This window comes from Lepisosteus platostomus (assembly GCF_059453375.1).
Source record: "Lepisosteus platostomus isolate fLepPlt1 chromosome 5 unlocalized genomic scaffold, fLepPlt1.hap1 SUPER_5_unloc_3, whole genome shotgun sequence".
In the NCBI taxonomy this organism is placed as follows: domain Eukaryota; kingdom Metazoa; phylum Chordata; class Actinopteri; order Semionotiformes; family Lepisosteidae; genus Lepisosteus; species Lepisosteus platostomus.
In genome coordinates this window covers 588,668-606,167 of record NW_028291473.1, presented here as the reverse complement: position 1 = coordinate 606,167, position 17,500 = coordinate 588,668, and the positions used below count along the sequence as shown (strand labels likewise).

The following is a 17,500-nucleotide window of genomic DNA, read 5'->3' as shown; positions in this document are numbered from 1 at the left end:
CCGAAATGTATCTCTGCAGTTTTAGAAAAGTTTTGAATGGCATATTTTATACAACGCACAAACCGTATTCTAATTGCAGACTGCAGATCTGTGCAGCAATCGTACTACATTTCACTGTGATTCTGAAATACGTCTAGCAAACATATTCAGGTTTCCTTGAACTTTTAATAAAAAACGACTTCGCTTTCAATCTCTGATGTCACTGTAAACATCGGGCGTGATGTTCCGCAGATGTGCAGTGTGTGCCTTCTTGTCTTATTCAAGTTTACTGGATTTTTAAAACGAAAATACAAACTGGACAGTTTCAGACACATGAAGACTCATAAATAGTGTAAATCCGCCGAGCTGATTTACGTGTCTGACCATCTCTCTCCTCCCTCTTTTGCAGTGAGCACTATTTTTTCATTTTCTTCCCTTGTAGTTTCCTCGCTCTTTTGCTGTCCCTTTCTCCCACGGAGAGACGGAAAACGTGCCGAAATCGTTTTCACCCTGTGTTTGTGCAACGTCAGTGTGTGAAGGGAAAGCACTTTCCGCGGCTCCAGTGGCGCAATCGGTCAGCGCGCGGTACTTATACAGCAGTGCACAGCGGAGTCATGCCGAGGTTGTGAGTTCAAGCCTCACCTGGAGCAGCGTGTCCTGTCTTTAGCTACTGAAAGCAACTGTCCACTTTAGATACTGCTACTTATAGGTCGTCCTTAACACTTTATCTAACGAGATTGTAGCCTGTTAGGTATTTGCTGGAAATCCGGTCTAAATTAACATCAAAGGAACAGGTAAAGGTTTATTCCACGTCACACCCGAAGAAGGTTCCATGTTGTGTTTCCTTCTCCTTTCAGCATGGAATAAACCTATACTTTTTCCTTTGCAGCTGACGCAGGTCACTACTTAAATTCCCATCAGCTGTGGACCCCCAGCTGATCTCTACACAGATAGATGAGAGATATCTTCTTAGATGAGAGGTCTACTGGGACTAAGGGAGCATGATGGGGTACCAAAGACTTGAAAAAGCTCTGGCATTAGATTCTGTTTTTGTTGTTTCCCAGATTTGTTTTTAATGTTCTTTTTGTTTTGAAGTTGTTCCTTTAAGTATTTTTTTTATTTTATTTTCTGTAGTCGTTAGACTACTACACTGATTTACCTAGGTTCCCGGAAGGCTTCTCGCATCGTGGTTGTTGTGTTTTTGGGTTACAAGTATTTTTTTTCTATTGATAGGACCCCACGCATTACTGTGGGACTAGTTAACTTAAGTTCTTACATTGTACCTGAAATTACCACATAAACTACTACTCTGTTTTTCTTTTTTTTAAATAAAGGCACAAATTATGTTTTTTTTTCTTGCAGCTGATTGGCAATGACCCTACAACGGGTCATTGCAACGAACGTGGCTGCTGAAATTTGTCAGCAGCTCCATACTAAACCTGTTCTCAATTGCAACAAACCTAAAATAACATATGCTGCCCATTAGATGTTACCGATGTAGGAGACTAACTTAAACCACCTCTTCACAGGGTTTATGTAGCTCAGTAGAGGAACAGTCGATCGCATTTGAACTGTTCTGAATGTAGTGGAAATAATATGGTCACAAAGTAACGAACAAACGCACCACTCGCTTGAAATATTTACTGTAGCTAAAATTGTTTTCTAGACACCACAACTATTCACAATGAATTTGATCAATACATGTCTTTATTAATAAAAGTGTAATTTATTAATAATTAAGATTAATGTATATCTTTATTAGTAGCTGTATTACCGGTAATGCATGTACAGTCCTTAATATGGGATAGTGAACTTTCAGGTATCCTGGGGAGGTAAGAAAACTGAAATGAAGGAATTACATATTTAAAGGGGGTGTAAGTCTTAAATGTGTTCTGTTACATCTGGGTGTTAACTGAATAGATTGTATTACTTATTGTGATTTGACACATGTCTTTCTCAGGAGACAGCAGAAAAATTGGGGAATTTGCAGGTACAGAAAATAACTTGAACTGAACAGGCAAATGTAAGGTTATCTTAAAGAAAAAAAAAACGTTGTCACCTTTTTCAACATGATTATTTAAGACAGTTTATCGGAACCGTATCTCTCCTCCATTCTGTGGCTGTGGTCCAACAGTAACGGTGGTGAAACAAGCAGAATGTGCGGAAAGAATTGGAGACGTAACGGGAGACTCATCCACTCGATAGAAGGGTTGTGTACACTGAGAAGTGTAGTTTAAAAACTTAACAAGCCAGGGAGGAATCAAACCTACAATCTTCTGATCCAAAGTCAAACATATTATCCATTGCACCACTGGCTCTGATACCCTAAAGCCACCACTGTGAGCTTTGCGCTGCTATTAGTAATACTGTAGTACTCCAGTGTTCACAACAGCCCCCCACCACCAGGGACTCAAACCCAGGCCTCCTGTATCACTCAACAAGGACCTAGCCTGTTGAGCTAAAGAGCAATCTCCCTTCAGTCCTGTGGCTGTGGCCCTGCTATTACAGGGAAGGGTGGTGACATCACCGCTCTGGTAAGCCGGCTCTTACACACTCAATGGTGGCCGTATGCGTTACACTCTCCCCCGCTTAACTCACCAACCTTCACAAAGGGCTATCCCATCCCACTGCTGACACCAATGTAACGCTCCAGGGTTCACATGGGCATCCTCGCCACTGCCACATCAGGTCAGTCCCCCAACGTCAAGGACTCAAACCCAGGCCTCTGGCATCACTCAACAGGGACCCAACTATGGTGGCGGTTGAGGTATGGTAGCGGTCGCAGGTTTGAGTCCCCGACGGTGGGGGGCTGACTTAAGTGGCAATGGCAAGGGTGCCCACCTGAGTCCCCAACCATTACAATACTATACATCGCTCCGGTCCAAATTTTCTCAATTAGATTCCTGTGTTTTCTACTTGTATTTAGCTAATAGGTCTTTCATTTGGTCTGTTTTAAAAATAGCATCTCAAACGATGTTATGTGTCATGCTGAAATTCACACACGGGGGATGTCACATGAAAGACAATCACAGATAAGATGTTGCGTTTAAAAAGAAATCCAGAGTGGCAGTAGAAAACAAAGCCTTATACACGAGATGCAAGTGCTCTACCACTGAACTAAACTGACAGGCACTTTTGCCTGTGGCTCTTTAATTGAGTTAGGGAGAGTGAAGGGTCTACACAGTGTACAATTTAAAGGTCGAAGCAAGACAATCTGATGCGAGGAGAATTCACAAAACGAGCCACTGCTTTATCGTTTACTGAGCTTTCAATGAACATCTAAGTGAAAGACAAATTCACTATTTTCACTTTTTGTTTAAAGAACACTTTTATCACGTTCTGCACTCCCGATGGTATTTAACGGTGCTCTTTTCTACACTCCTGATTTGAGGATCCCGAGCTAAAATATTTTTTAAATACAACAAAATTCTGATATATTGAATAGTATTTATGTTTACATTTATATTCACTCGTGCCAAAAGCTTGTGTTCTCTGCATATATCAGGATGTGGAAAGAGGCCCAATCACATCTGGAGTAGATAGGATTTAGGTCAAAGCTAATTCGAAGTGCATCTCTGGGTGTGTTTGAATTACCTACGTGTTTGACTGAAGGACAAGCTCACGGTGCCATAAAAATTGACACTCGTCATCTTTTCTTCTACATTCACAGGTTTTACGCTAAAGACAAAAAAAAATTGTTGTCGTTTTCATACCAGCTGGCACTAATTATTCTGCACCAACAGGGAAGATTAGTATTTTATCTATCGCAATATGTGTGGAATTTGTTTTTAAAAAAGTTGTTCCAGAAATGAACACTTCCATTAAAGTTAAGGCAGACACCTGTTGCTGTCCACAACGACCAACTCTGCATGGCAAGAGAGGAAGAAAAGCACTGTGGTGATTTGAACCCAGAAGCTTATTTACTAGACATGCACGTTAACCAGCTAAGCCACAGCACCAACAGAGCACTCTCCTTTTACGGCCTCTTAGACACACCGCTCTGAGATACCTGCGTTCTGTGTGCGCTGAAGCCTGCTCGCTGAGCAAGTGATGAGAAATGGCTTTTATCTGGTAATTTCAAGTCCAAGGAGCTCAATATGCTTTTTATGTTTGACATCTTCAAGGAAAATGGTGAAATCGCAGGTGGAAGAGGAAAATGATCCTTGAGTAGAGGAAAGACGACCATCTTGAGCACTAACTCATGTCAGGAGGCTAACTTCTGGGATGAGGTGGTGGAGTGGTAAGGCGATGGACTACTAATCCATTGTGCTCTGCACATGTGGGTGTGAATCCCATCCTTGTGAAGTTCAGCAGTTGACAAATGTGCCTTTTTAAACTGGGTGTGCTTTCGTTTCGTCTTTCGCTCCTGTACTACAGCAGTAATATTTCTACATGTGCATGAACATGGTATAGTAGGCTGACGGCAGGAACATGTGGCCCACAAGCAGTGACAGTATCAGAGGTGTCTGCAGTGTGTTGGTTTGTGAGCACTAATAAAATAACTTGCCGTGGAAGCACGTGTGCCTGCATTAATACAGCTCCATTGAGCAGAAAAAGCAACACAAACACCAACTTGTCAACAGGAAGTTTCCGTAGCTGAAAACACAGCCATTGTGCTCCAGGTGAAGCTTGTGTCGCAGGATGTGTGTCATTGAGGCAGTCACGGTCTGGGATTGATTGGGTTATGTTGATTTGTGTTACAGGGTGTGGGTCATTGAGGCAGTAACAGGCTGTGATTGATTAGGTTATGTTGATTTCCAGGATGGTGTCAATGTTGCCTCTCACTCAAGGGGGTGACTGCAGTTGTCCCAATACAGGAACAGTCAGTAAAAACAGTCAAACCCAAGTCGTTCAGGGAGCAATTAGGTATCGAGACTTGGAGGTGTGAGGAGTCACTGAGCCAGTTTTAGCCAAACCAAGGGGTGAACTGATAAGGTTCCATGACACCTAGCTCAGCACTCCAACACCCCTCAAACAACACAAGCTTCCTCCTGGACCTGTTTCTGACAGGGACAGTGGAAACCCCCCTGAAAGGGATTGGCTAAGGAGAGGGATAAAAAGACCTGAGACAGAACAGAGGGGGCTCCCGATTCCCACTGGACCCTGGAGACGACACAGGCAGCACAAGGGAAGCTGCAGAGTGCAAGACCCCGGAGGTACTCTGCAGAGACTTCTAATACCTGGAGGCAAGGATCTACTGGTTCAGTAACTGACGACAATGAGAGACATTGGCATTGAAACAGAGGTACTGTACAGAGACTTTTAACACCTGAAGGTGAGGAACAAGGAAACTGGCACAGTTAGCCGATTCAAACTGAGAGGAATGTAATACAGTCGCAGAGGATTGCTATTGTTACCTGAACAGAGACTGGGGAAATAGGACTGGGCGATACCCCTCTCCTCAAAGTGGGCCATCAGAGACTACAGGTACTAAGTAGAGACGTTCGAGTGACCTCTCTTTAGTATTTTACAGGAAAGACTGCTGCCCCTCTCTATTCATTTTGACCCTGGGAAGGACCTCTTGCTGCTGTGAATTCTGTTTTCGTTGTGTTTTTGGGTGATAGTGCATGTGAATGTAGTTGGAAAATAAACAGGGCACTTATACAATACAAATGCTTGTCGCTGGTCTGTGTGTGCATTGGTAATTCTAGGAGATAACAGAACCTGTGGTAATGTAGAGGGGCCCTAGCACCCCGTTTGTATTGCTAGGTGGTGTAGTCGTACACGAGGCAGGAACATCCCTCGCCCATAGGGTTCACCTTACTGTGACACCTTCTTCGTCTATGCTTTTTGAGTGTACTGCAAATGATCTTAGTATCGAAGTGCCATCCCACATAACCGATCCGAACAGTCTGCTTTACAGAGGAGCACTGCCGGAGCTTATCGTTGGCAAACTGAAGACCAGGCTGACCTCTTCTGTGACTCTTGAACACTGAGCCTCAAGGTTGTGAATTCAATCTCCACGCTGGCGGGAAATTCCATAGGTAATGATCACATTTTCTTGCATGCTAATCAAAAGAAATATTAAGAAACTCTTCCCGATACCAGTTTTTTACAAAAGTAAAGGCACATGGCACATGTGTGCCACATCACGTCCAAGTTTAGTGACAACTACCTCAGAGATTGTAAGCTGGGTAGTTTCAGATCAGATCACTTTTTATATCAAAGGTTCAAGCAAACCCAAATACTTTTGCAAGAGACATTTCAGAATCCCAGTCAAATCCAGTACGATTGCTGGATCCTTCGAATTCGACTGAACTATAGCACAGATCTGCAGTCCACCATTAGAATACTGTGGGTGTGTTGTATAAGCCATACCGCCCAAAATAGTTCTAAAACAGGAGATGCATCCTCGTTTAGGAATGTGGTATAAAGTGAAATGGTCTGGGAAGAGTCCTACGTTTGAACAGTTCAAAATAGATGTAAAGGGGTATTTACGGACTCTTTCGAAATGTAAGAACAACCTGTGCGGACCTTAATTGTATTTACCTTGTGTAATAGTTTTTCATAAAGTATAATTGTATTATAGCATGTACCCCTGACGATTTTCTTGATACGTAATATGTGCTCTTGTTTGTATTGTATGTAGTTTTGTTGTTTAAATAAAATGTAAAAGACACAACTTTCCGGATGCGGCTGCTGTAAAAATAAAATGACATCAAGGGTGCTGTACGCAGAGGTCTGAAACCTGCTCCACAGATCTTTATCCAGAGGTGTTAAAGAAGTCGAGATCTCGCCATGAGAGGGGAAGCATCTCAGAAAAAGCAGGTGCAGTCGGTTCCACGGTCATAACGCCACTAAGTCGGGCGACAAGAGCAAAACCCACCCGGATTCCTCCGGGCATGTAATGAGACAAAGAGACAGCACACAGCGGGTAGCGTGGCCGAGCGGTCTAAGGCGCTGGATTAAGGCTCCAGTCTCTTCGGGGGCGTGGGTTCGAATCCCACTGCTGCCAGGTGCTTCTGTCAAGACCCCCTTTCAGCTGGCTTCAGACAAAAGGGAGGGAACTGCTTTTTGGCAGTCTCTCGAGAAACTAAGCAGAGTGTTTAAAGATACTTTCTCAGCTTGACATCAAGGCACAAAACAAAAACCTTCTTGCGTCCTCTCAACCCAAAAGCGCTTTGCCACTTTTTGCGTTATGCAGGGAACGACGTCTGCCCAGATCCCTTTTGTGTCAATGCAAATCGTAGTGTGCCCTCCGTTTTAATGTTGGCTGAGCTGGCGTGCTGTTTCTGTCTGTGAAACTTGAATGTTCTGCTTGTTCACACCGAATCGTCGGCGGGGGTTGAGCTTGTTAAATCTTTGCGCATAGCGCTCCTTTGGAAGTACATTGTCCAAGTTCAAAAGCGATCGTGGGATTTACTTCATGCGTTCAAAAAGCATGCCTCGCACGACAGATTTAAATGGGGAATGGAGCCTGCTTCTTGCTGTTTTTCCTGTGGTTGCAGTTACAAAGTTGATCGTGCTTTCACATTCTGTTAACAGTATTCACTGGCTGAGCTTTATCAGTTGGTTTGTAAAGGAATCTCTGCTTCGTTTTTTTCCGTGCCCATGGCAGTCTTTTAAAGCTGGTAGTAATGGCGGCGAAGTTAATTTTTTATCCTCTTTAAAAGAATAAGGACGGGCTGGGGCGAGCTCCATTTACCACTCTTTCAGCTAACCGCCGAACTCGCGAACTGATTACAGTGCAGAGCCACAGGCGCCTCGCTTTTCTCCACTCTCTGGGTTAGGGTGAAAAAAAAACTTTGCTGGTATTAGCTGGCCTGCTGGGAGTACCTCTTCTTCACTGATAAGCAAGATTTGTGTTTCATCTTTCGCAAGCTGTATAGATTTCTTTCAAAACAAGTTGTTCCAGAAAGGAAACGAACACTTGCATTCACCTGAATTAAAAGGCATGGGATTTGCTCGTAAGGATAAATTCTGTACAGTAAGACAGGAAGAAAGTCACCGCTGGGAATCGGACCCAGGAACTCCTGTTTACTAGACAGGCGCTTTAACCAACTAAGCCAATGCGCCGGCAAAGTGCTGTCCTTTGACAGCCACTTGGACACGTCTCAACTGCTCTGTGACATCTGCGTTCGGTGTGCACCGAGCCTGCTCGCCTTGAAAGTTGCCTCATTTACATGCCATAGCTCCACCACTAAGAGAAAGGATGAGAAATGGCTTTTATCTGGCACTTTTCATGTCAGAGGATCTCAATCTGCTTTCCGTGTACAAGAGGATGTCCAACTCATGTAGCTAAAGACGTAGACGACAGTGCTCCACTGAAATCTTGATCTCACAACCCTCGGCATGACTCCGCTGTGTTCTGCTTTAGACAGACAAACTCCACGCTGGTGGGAAATTCCATAGGTAATGATCACATTTTCTTGCATGCTTCTGTAGAGTTTGGGCATTTACTTGGACAATTATTAATTGTAGCAGTAAATCACAAAATTGATTCTTTTGATGGCTTTAGAATCCAACCATGCAATATAACTCAAACAACGCACACACACAGGTACTAATACACGAGGATACATTTATTAATACATAGAATATGCATATAAACAGATCTTATCGAGAGGGTTATCAGAATACAAAAGGTATATATTCAGTCAGTTACAAAGAGTTACATATATCAAGAGGACATACATTCAGTATATCATTCATTTAGACCGTTTCGTAATTGAACTTGGTTATAACTTCTACATTAGATACTCAAAACAAGTACATAACTCTTGTTGGGATAACAATTGAATTCTCGAGCAGTAATGCAGTGAAGTTGAATACTCATCCAATCTCTGGGGATTCAGATCTTCTGCGGGCACAAAGAAACAGTTGCAGGCTGTTGCTGTCCAATCCGCGCTCTCTGGCTCGGTGCCAGGCTTTGCTGTGCGGCTTGCGACGGTGCGCTGCTGATGCTCACTGACCGGCTAGTTAGTGTTGGCTTTAACTAGCAAAGTTTGCACACAGGAGAAAAGATGACTGTGAGTCCCAGCAAGTTAGGAAGAGGACCGGTTCGTTCCTGATGAAGAGCTAGTTCTGAATAGTGATTCAGCTGTCCACAGTTCCGACCTGTTCACGAGGATTGCTGCTGGTGCTAACCTCAGGTGGATCCTCTGGTTACTCTCTGGCAACCTCCGCTCTAGACTCTTAGAACAAAGGAAAGTTCTGGCACTCGGACACACTGGCCGTTCCGTGGTTGTCCGGGCTGAGTCTCAGGATGGTCAGGAGGCGCGCTGCGAGAATGTCCTGCCCTTGGGAGCCTTCTGCTCCTGGGCCGTCCTGCCCTGGAATTCTCTTTTGAATTCCCTTTAGAAAAGTCCACAGAATTCTACACTAAAGGCTCTCTGTGTTGCCTGTTTTTACCTGGAGGAACTTCAGCTCGTTGATTGGCTAAAAGTTCCATGGGCATCAGAGTCCCACGTGGGTTACTCGGCCCTACCAGTCCCTGATTGGTTGATCAAGGTGAGATATGAGTCACTTACTCCTGACACTTAGGAATGCAATCCAGATGTCCATCTGGCACTCCCTAGACAGATAGGCGCCAATGGATGCCCATTGATCATGATAGCCAGGCTTAGCTAAGTGCACCCCCCTCTGGGAGCTGTGCCTTATCAAAAGAAAACATCTTTAAATCAGCCTGCATGAATAGTTTCTCTGTGGCTGCACCACAGGGATGAACAGAGAGATGAGGCCTCATTTGGGAAAGCACTGAAACACTTAATTCTGTCTTATTAACAAGCATTGCCGCTACACTGGGATAGGACATTCCACACTGGAGTATTATTATTGAGAGACAGGATCACTGTCTGTTCCCCAGGCTGGGGCAGGAGATCCCACACTGTATCATTACTATTGAGAGACAGGCTCACTGTCTCTTCCTAAGGCTGGGAAAGGAGGTCACACGCTGTATTATTATTATTATTGAGAGACAGGTTCACCGTCTGTCCCTCAGGCTGGGACAGGAGATCACACACTGTATTATTATTACTGAGAGACAGGCTCACTGTCTGTTCTTCAGGCTGGGGCAGGAGATCACATTGTATTATTATTTTTGAGAGACAAGCTCACTGTTCCTCAGGCTGGAACAGGAGATGACACACTGTATTATTATTATTGAGATACAGCCTCAGTGCTCCCCAGGCTGGGTCAGGGGATCACACACTGATCTATTATTATTGAGAGACAAGCACACTTTTTGTTCCTCAGACTGGGACAGGGCATCCCACACTGGATTATTATTATTGAGAGACAGGATCACTGTCTGTTCCTCAGGCTAAGAAAGGAGCTCACACACTGGATTATTATTATTGAGAGATAGGTTTACTCTCTGTTCCCCAGGCTGGGACAGGAGATCACACACTGTATTATTAATATTGAGAGGCAGGATCACTGTCTCTTCCTCAGGCTGGGACAGGAGGTAGCACACTGTATTATTATTATTACTGAGATACAGGCTCACTGTCTGTTCCTCAGACTGGGACACGAGATCACACACTGTATTTTTATTATTGAGAGACAAGCTCACTTTTCCTCAGGCTGGGACTGGAGATCACACACTGTTCTATTATTATTGAGAGACATGCTCACTGTTTGTTCCCCAGACTGGGACAGGACATTCCACACTGGATTATTATTATTGAGAGATAGGTTTACTGTCTGTTCCCCAGGCTGGGACAGGAGATCACACACTGTATTGTTATTATTGAGAGACAAGCTCACTGTTCCTCAGGCTGGGACAGGAGATCACATTGTATTATTATTATTGACAGATAAACTCATTGTTCCTCAGTGTTATTATTATTGAGAGTCTGGCTCCCTGTTCCCCAAGCTGGGACAGGAGGTCACACACTATATTATTATTATTATTGAGAGACAGGCTCGCTGTCTGTTCCTCAGGCTGGGACAGGAGATCACACACTGTACTATTATTTTTGAGAGACAGGCTCAGTGTTCCCCAGGCTGGGACAGGAGATCACACACTGTATTATTATTATAGAGAGACAGGCTCACTGTTTGTTCCTCAGGCTGGGACTGGAGATCACACACTGTTCTATTATTATTGAGAAACAGGCTCGCTGTCTGCTCCTCAGGCTGGGACAGGAGATCACACACTGTATTATTATTATTGAGAGACAGGGTCACTGTCTGTTCTTCAGGCTGGGATAGGAGATCACGCACTGTATTATTATAATTGAGAGACAGGCTCGGTGTCTGTTCCTCATGCTGGGAGAGGAGATCGCACACTGTATTATTTTTATTGAGAGACAGGTTCGGTGTCTGCTCCTCAGGCTGGGACAGGAGATCACACACTGTTGTAGTGTGCTCTCACGAGGCACCAGTTCTGTAGGGGTTTGGGCATTTACTGGGACAATTATTAATTGTGGCAGTTAATCACAAAATTGATTCTTTTAATGGTCTCAGAATCCAACCATGCGAGATAACTCAAACAACGCACACACAGGTACTAATACACGAGGATACATTCATTAATATATATAATATGCATGTAAACCAAACAGATCTTATCGTAAGGGTTATCAGAATACAAAAGATATATATTCATTCAGTTACAAAGAGTTACACATATCAAGAGGACATACGTTCGGTATATCATTCATTTAGACCATTTCGTAATTTAACTTGGTTACAACTTCTGCATTAGATACTCAAAACAAGTACACAACTCTTAGGAATTAAATTGATATCAACTGGTTGGGATAACAATAGAATTCTGGAGCAGTAATGCAGTGAAGTTGAATACTCATCCAATCTCTGGGGATTCAGATCTCCTGCGGGCACAAGCAAATGCAGGCTTGTTGCTGTCCAATCCGCACTCTCTGGCTCCGTACCAGGCTGTGCTGTGCGGCTTGTGACGGTGCGCTGCTGATGCTCTCTGAATACTGGCTAGTTAGTTTTGGCTGAAACTAGCGAAGTTTGTGCACAGGAGAAAAGATGACTGTGAGTCCCAGCAGGTCAGGAAGAAGACCAGTTCGTTCCTGATGAAGCGCTAGTTCTGAATAGTGATTCAGCTGTCCACAGTTCTGACCTTTTCAAGAGGCCTGCTGCTGGTGCTAACCTCGGGTGGATCCTCTGGTTACTCTCTGGCAACCTCCGCTCTCGACTCTTAGAACAAAGGAAAGTTCTGGCACTTGGACACACTGGCCGTTCCGTGGTGGTCCAGGCTGAGTCTCAGGATGGTCAGGAGGCGCGCTGCGAGAATGTCCTGCCCTTGGGAGCCTTTCTGCTCCTGGGCCGTCCTGCCCTGGAATTGTCTCACACTCCTGGAATTCTCCTTTGAATTCCCTTTAGAATAGTCTTGGAGTTCTTTGTTGCCTGTTTTTACCTGGAGGAACTTCAGCTCATTCATTGGATGAAAGTTTCATGGGCATCAGAGACCCACGTGGGTTACTCGGCCCTACCAGTCCCTGATTGGTTGATCAAGGTGAGATATGAGTCACTTACTCCTGACACTTAGGAATGCAGTCCAGATGTCCATCTGGCACTCCCTAGACAGTTAGGCGCCAATGGATGCCCATTGATCATGATAGCCAGGCTTAGCTAAATGCATCCCCATTTGGGAGCTGTCCCTTATCAAAAGAAAACATCTTTAAATCAGCCTGCCTGAATAGCTTCTCTGTGGCTGCACCACAGAGGTGAAGAGAGAGATGGGGCCTCATTTGGGAAAGCACAGCAACACTTAATTCTGTCTTATTAACAAGCATTGCCGCTACAATTAGTAGGAAGAAAGATACAATGTTTTGAAAATGTAATATGTTTTAAAGGATTAAAGGGAAAAGAAATACTTTATATACGCAAACTAATTCAACTGAGCTCCTCTAAACAATATCGCCTGAAGAATTGCCAAAGCACAGTGTATGAATTTAGGTGACACTGGGGGAAAAGGATCACAACATTGAAAACCACAAGGCTTATTTTCAACAGCAAAATTTGTGCTTGAAAATATTTGACAAAAAAAGGAATATTACATGCACGGAAACCAATATTTACCACTAGGGTAGAATGCCGCATAGAACAGTTGGATAGAAGGTTAGTGTAACTCTATAGTGCATCACAGAGGTCAGTCTCTTCCCCCTCATTATGCAGGCTGACTTGTTCACAGTGAACTGTCCTCCAGCGATAGTCAGCTGTAATCCCTGATGCAGACATGATGTTAATACTCTGACAGCATCTTGGCTGATTTGGTTAAAGTGTTTTCCTATTAAACAGGAGATTCTGCGCTCAAATCCCAGCAGTGTCTTTCTTCCTGTCTTGTCTTACAAAATGTATCACTATGGATGATTACATGCAGCTTGATTTTGTTTAATGCAAGTTTTCATTCCCTTTCTGATGGCTCTCTACAGTAATTTTAAAAGTACTAATCGGGATGGATTACTGTACATATCCTCAGTAAAGGGGAATATATAAGTAGTGACTATCCAAATTGCATTTTTGTGTGAAACACATTTCAGAAAATCGAAAACCAATTTTCAAAACTCACAATAACAAGACAAAGGCAAAACATAAGTTCATTTGCACTTTATGCATATTTACCACAACCTTGCCTTCTGATCATAAAAAGTCTTAATTTTAATGTAGCAGTTTTAAATGGGACATTCAGAACATGACATATGAGAATATATGGTTAACCGAGGATGAGCAAAGGATGATCGCACTTTCTGCTTATTGCTATGAACCTACCCCTGGTTATAAAAATGTCTCAAAATTCTGACACTGAGGTGTGAGACACAATGTAACAGGCTCTCATAATCCCGAAATACAAGAAATTTTACTGTAGCATTTTATAAATTTGACCCTGTGAACATTGCATGTCCCTCCTTCCTCATTACCAAAACATCTCAATGTCCCGGCACTATGTACATTTGTAATTACAACACTTCACTGTTTCATTTCTGAGTTGTGACATTGTGAACATGGCATGTTAAAGTATATAGAAAATCTAGATCAGAACAGGCTAAATGCAATTCCTAGTGATTTATCATTTTCTTACTTTCTAAATGAAAAAAATATTTTTTCAGTGATTATGACACTTCAGTATGACATAAAATATGCTTCAATGACAGAATAAATAATAATAATAAATAAGCATGGAAAAAATACCCAAAGTGGACATTCATAGTTGTGATAATAGAATGTTAGATATCGGGTGGGTAGCTGCGTCAGCATGCGTAGGCTGCAAAGGAACAATTAAAGCACTATTCCTGCTGAAAAGAAAAGAATCACAATGTTTTGGCTGTGGATCCTTCTTCAGGTGTGAGAAAGACAGGGCAGTAAGCAAAGATAATTTTCTTTTTATCTTTGCTGAATGCAGTTTATCGCTGATGACAACATCAAAGACATTAAGGAGTTTTTACGGTTAAAAGCTCCACATCAACTTCCTTCCATAACTAACCTTATCAGATCCCTCAACTCCCAACTCTTCCAGTTTCTCACTTCAGAGAAGGATAAAAAACTCAAAATTCTCTACAGAGAAAAACCATCAACACCCTTATCACCTCCACCAATCCTAACCTTGGTGTTACTACACCTCTGACCTTTCCCTTTCACCCCTTTGCATCCTCAGCTAACATATTTTAATAGTACAACAAAATTAAAATAGATTGTACAGTATTTATGTTTAAAATTAAGGTAAATGTGTCAAAATATCGAAGTCCAAATGCACGGTGCTAATGTAACAAAGCTCGCAAGTTCTTAAACAAATCTGCATTGTATTTTTAAAATATTTCAGCAAAGGATGCAACGGGGGTATAAATGACGACTCGACTTTTTCTTGGGTGAATTTGGTTTTCTGGGGAGTTGCGATGTTGGGCATACAGTAATTGGACATTTCCCGGTGATTCTGACACGTGTTAAGCTCTCGCATTTCCTGCAAAAATTAAAATGGTTAAGGTTTCGCTGAGAAATCCAATCGACCTTTGTGAAGACAATGTTTACATCGCAAAAGAAACACGTCCCTGGGTGGATTCGAACCACCAACCTTTCAGTTATGAAATCGAACGAGCGACACAGATGGAATGGTGGGTCCGTGTCTCACATCACAACATTTCGGTTAAAAAAAAATCTTTTTTTTGCCAGCTGGTAATATTTCTTCTGCACTGATAATCAAGAATTGATTTTCATTTCTCGCAAGCTGTGTGAATTTCTTTAAATACAAGTTTTCCAGAAAGGAAATGAATACATGCATTTAACGAAATCTCAAGCCCTTTGTGATAGTCCGAAATGGTACGTTATGTACCACAAGATAGGAAAAAAAACATGACTGGGATTTTCAGCTACGTGACCTACGGTACCAGACTGGGGTAAAGTTACCTTGAAGTTCGAAAACGATTTTGGCACGCCTGTAGCGTTTACACGAAACCTCTTAGAATCGCGAGAATACTTGCTTTGTGTATAAAATACATTGTCAATGCTTTCTCAGCCTTTACTTTTTCGTTTATATGACATTTTCCCGTGGTAAAGTTAGCTTGAAGTTCGAAAACGATTTTGGCACGCCTGTAGCGTTTACATGAAACCTCTTAGAATCGCGAGAATACTTGCTTTGTGTATAAAATACATTGTGAATGCTTTCTCAGCCTGTACTTTTTCGTTTATATGACATTTTTTTGACCAATCACGAATATTATTTTGTCCATATCTTCGCAACGGAAGCACAGAACGCCTTCAAACCAAATGCATTTTAAAGACCACGACATGTAGATATTTCCACAGCCTCTACATCAAAGTATCAGTGAGCTAATTATCTTTTTTTAAACCTCCGGTTTTTCATCGATGCGTAATTACGCACTAACTGGAACCTGGGGGACCGCTGTATACACAAGTTCACAACGCGAGAAATACTGTTCAATACGGCTTCATGCGAAAAACGCGTATATGACCATAGGCAACAGAATAGCGCAGTCTCCAATTACTCCGACTGTAAGCACGGGAATAAAGCTTTGTCTGAATTCTGAAACCCTTCCTTTACGTCCTGTTTTCATTCAGGTAAGAGTCAACTATATGCACAATACTACTGACAGCAGGAAGATTAAAATATTCTTTACTCAGCACCTTATTAAAAACAGCTCCCCTGATGTTCAAACCGATTTTTTAAACAGAACACTGACTCAGCTTTGCGTTCTGAATCTCTTTTTCTCTTGCTTCTATTTAATGTGGCACAATGCACTGGGATAGGGGTATTCTGTTCACAAACCAATAGCATTTAAACCACAGCACCCACAATGCTGCAAGTAAGTGTTTTGCACACTAAGAGAGCGATGTCTTCCTCGTTAGTATAGTGGCAAGTATCCCCACCTGTCACGCGGGAGACCGGGGTACATCAGGACACGCATTGAAGTGAAAGCAGGATGCGCTGCGACATACACTGTGAAGATCCCGCCACACTAAGAGGTAAGTGGGTCTGTTGGATCACAGCGCTAGGCGAATCCCCAAACAGTGTGCGTGGCAACAAACGAAACGGGCCTGTTTCCGCCCGGTTTCGATCCGGGGAAATCGGGCCCAGTAGTGGCGGGATCTGTACAGTACATGTCACAGCGCATCCTGCTTTCACTTCAATGCGCGTCCTGATGTACCCCAGTCTCCCGCGTGACAGGTGGGGACAGGTGACAGGTCCTTTACTAACGAGGAAGACATCGCTCTCTCCGACCCTCGGCATCGTGTCCCGACCCACCGTGCTGGAAGCCGACGCGTGCTGTGATTCCTTTACGGAGCAGAAATGACAACCGAGGAGCCGAGAGATCATTTCAGCATTTCGCGTCTGAACGGAAAACACAAACGACCAACTCGGAATGACTTGCTTTTGACGCTGCTCAAAGCGTTCTTTGTGCATCGAACAGACCCACTCACCTCTTAGTGTGGCGGGATCTGCACAGTGCATGTCGCAGCGCTTCCTGCTTTCACTTCAATGTGCTTCCTGATGTCGAGTCGTGTGCCGTGCGGAGGCTCTGAAAGCGAGAGCAATGAAAAGGTGCACGACGCTGTGAAAGAAAACAGAGAAGTGAAAGGCAGTCATTCTCTAAGGAGGTGAAATAAAAGCTACTCCCCGTTGGGGAATCGAACCCCGGTCTCCCGCGTGACAGGCGGGGATACTTGCCACTATACTAACGAGGAAGACATCGCTCTCTCCGACCCCCGGCATCGTGTCCCGACCCAGCGTGCTGGAAGCCGACGCGTGCTGTGATCCCTTTACGGAGCAGAAATGACAACCGAGGAGCTGAGAGATCATTTCAGCATTTCGCGTCTGAACGGAAAACACAAACGACCAACTCGGAATGACTTGCCTTTGACGCTTTTCAAAGCGTTCTTTGTGCACGACGACTGCGCCGCCTAGCAGATACAAATGGGTTGTACAACTTTGAACTAGCAAATGGAAGAGGGCTAAGCCCCCTCTCTTTTAGCCCAGGTTCGATCTGTCTCCCAGAATCACCAGGGCGCACACACACACACCCGTGCCGTTGAAGTGCTCTGCTTCATTTCTAAGTGCAACTCAACATTCACTCCTACCCCGAGTGCAGAAAAG

General features: G+C 43.5%; 2 non-coding genes across 2 annotated transcripts; both read left to right on the top strand.

The window, feature by feature from the left end:
* Positions 1–535: 535 nt before the first annotated feature.
* trnai-uau (transfer RNA isoleucine (anticodon UAU)) lies at positions 536–629 on the top strand. The gene is made up of 2 exons: positions 536–573; positions 594–629. It is a non-coding gene; the product is annotated as a tRNA-Ile (tRNA).
* A 6,223-nt stretch (positions 630–6,852) lies between these two features.
* Positions 6,853–6,934, top strand: trnal-aag (transfer RNA leucine (anticodon AAG)). Its single transcript has one exon. It is a non-coding gene; the product is annotated as a tRNA-Leu (tRNA).
* The last annotated feature ends 10,566 nt before the right edge of the window (positions 6,935–17,500 follow it).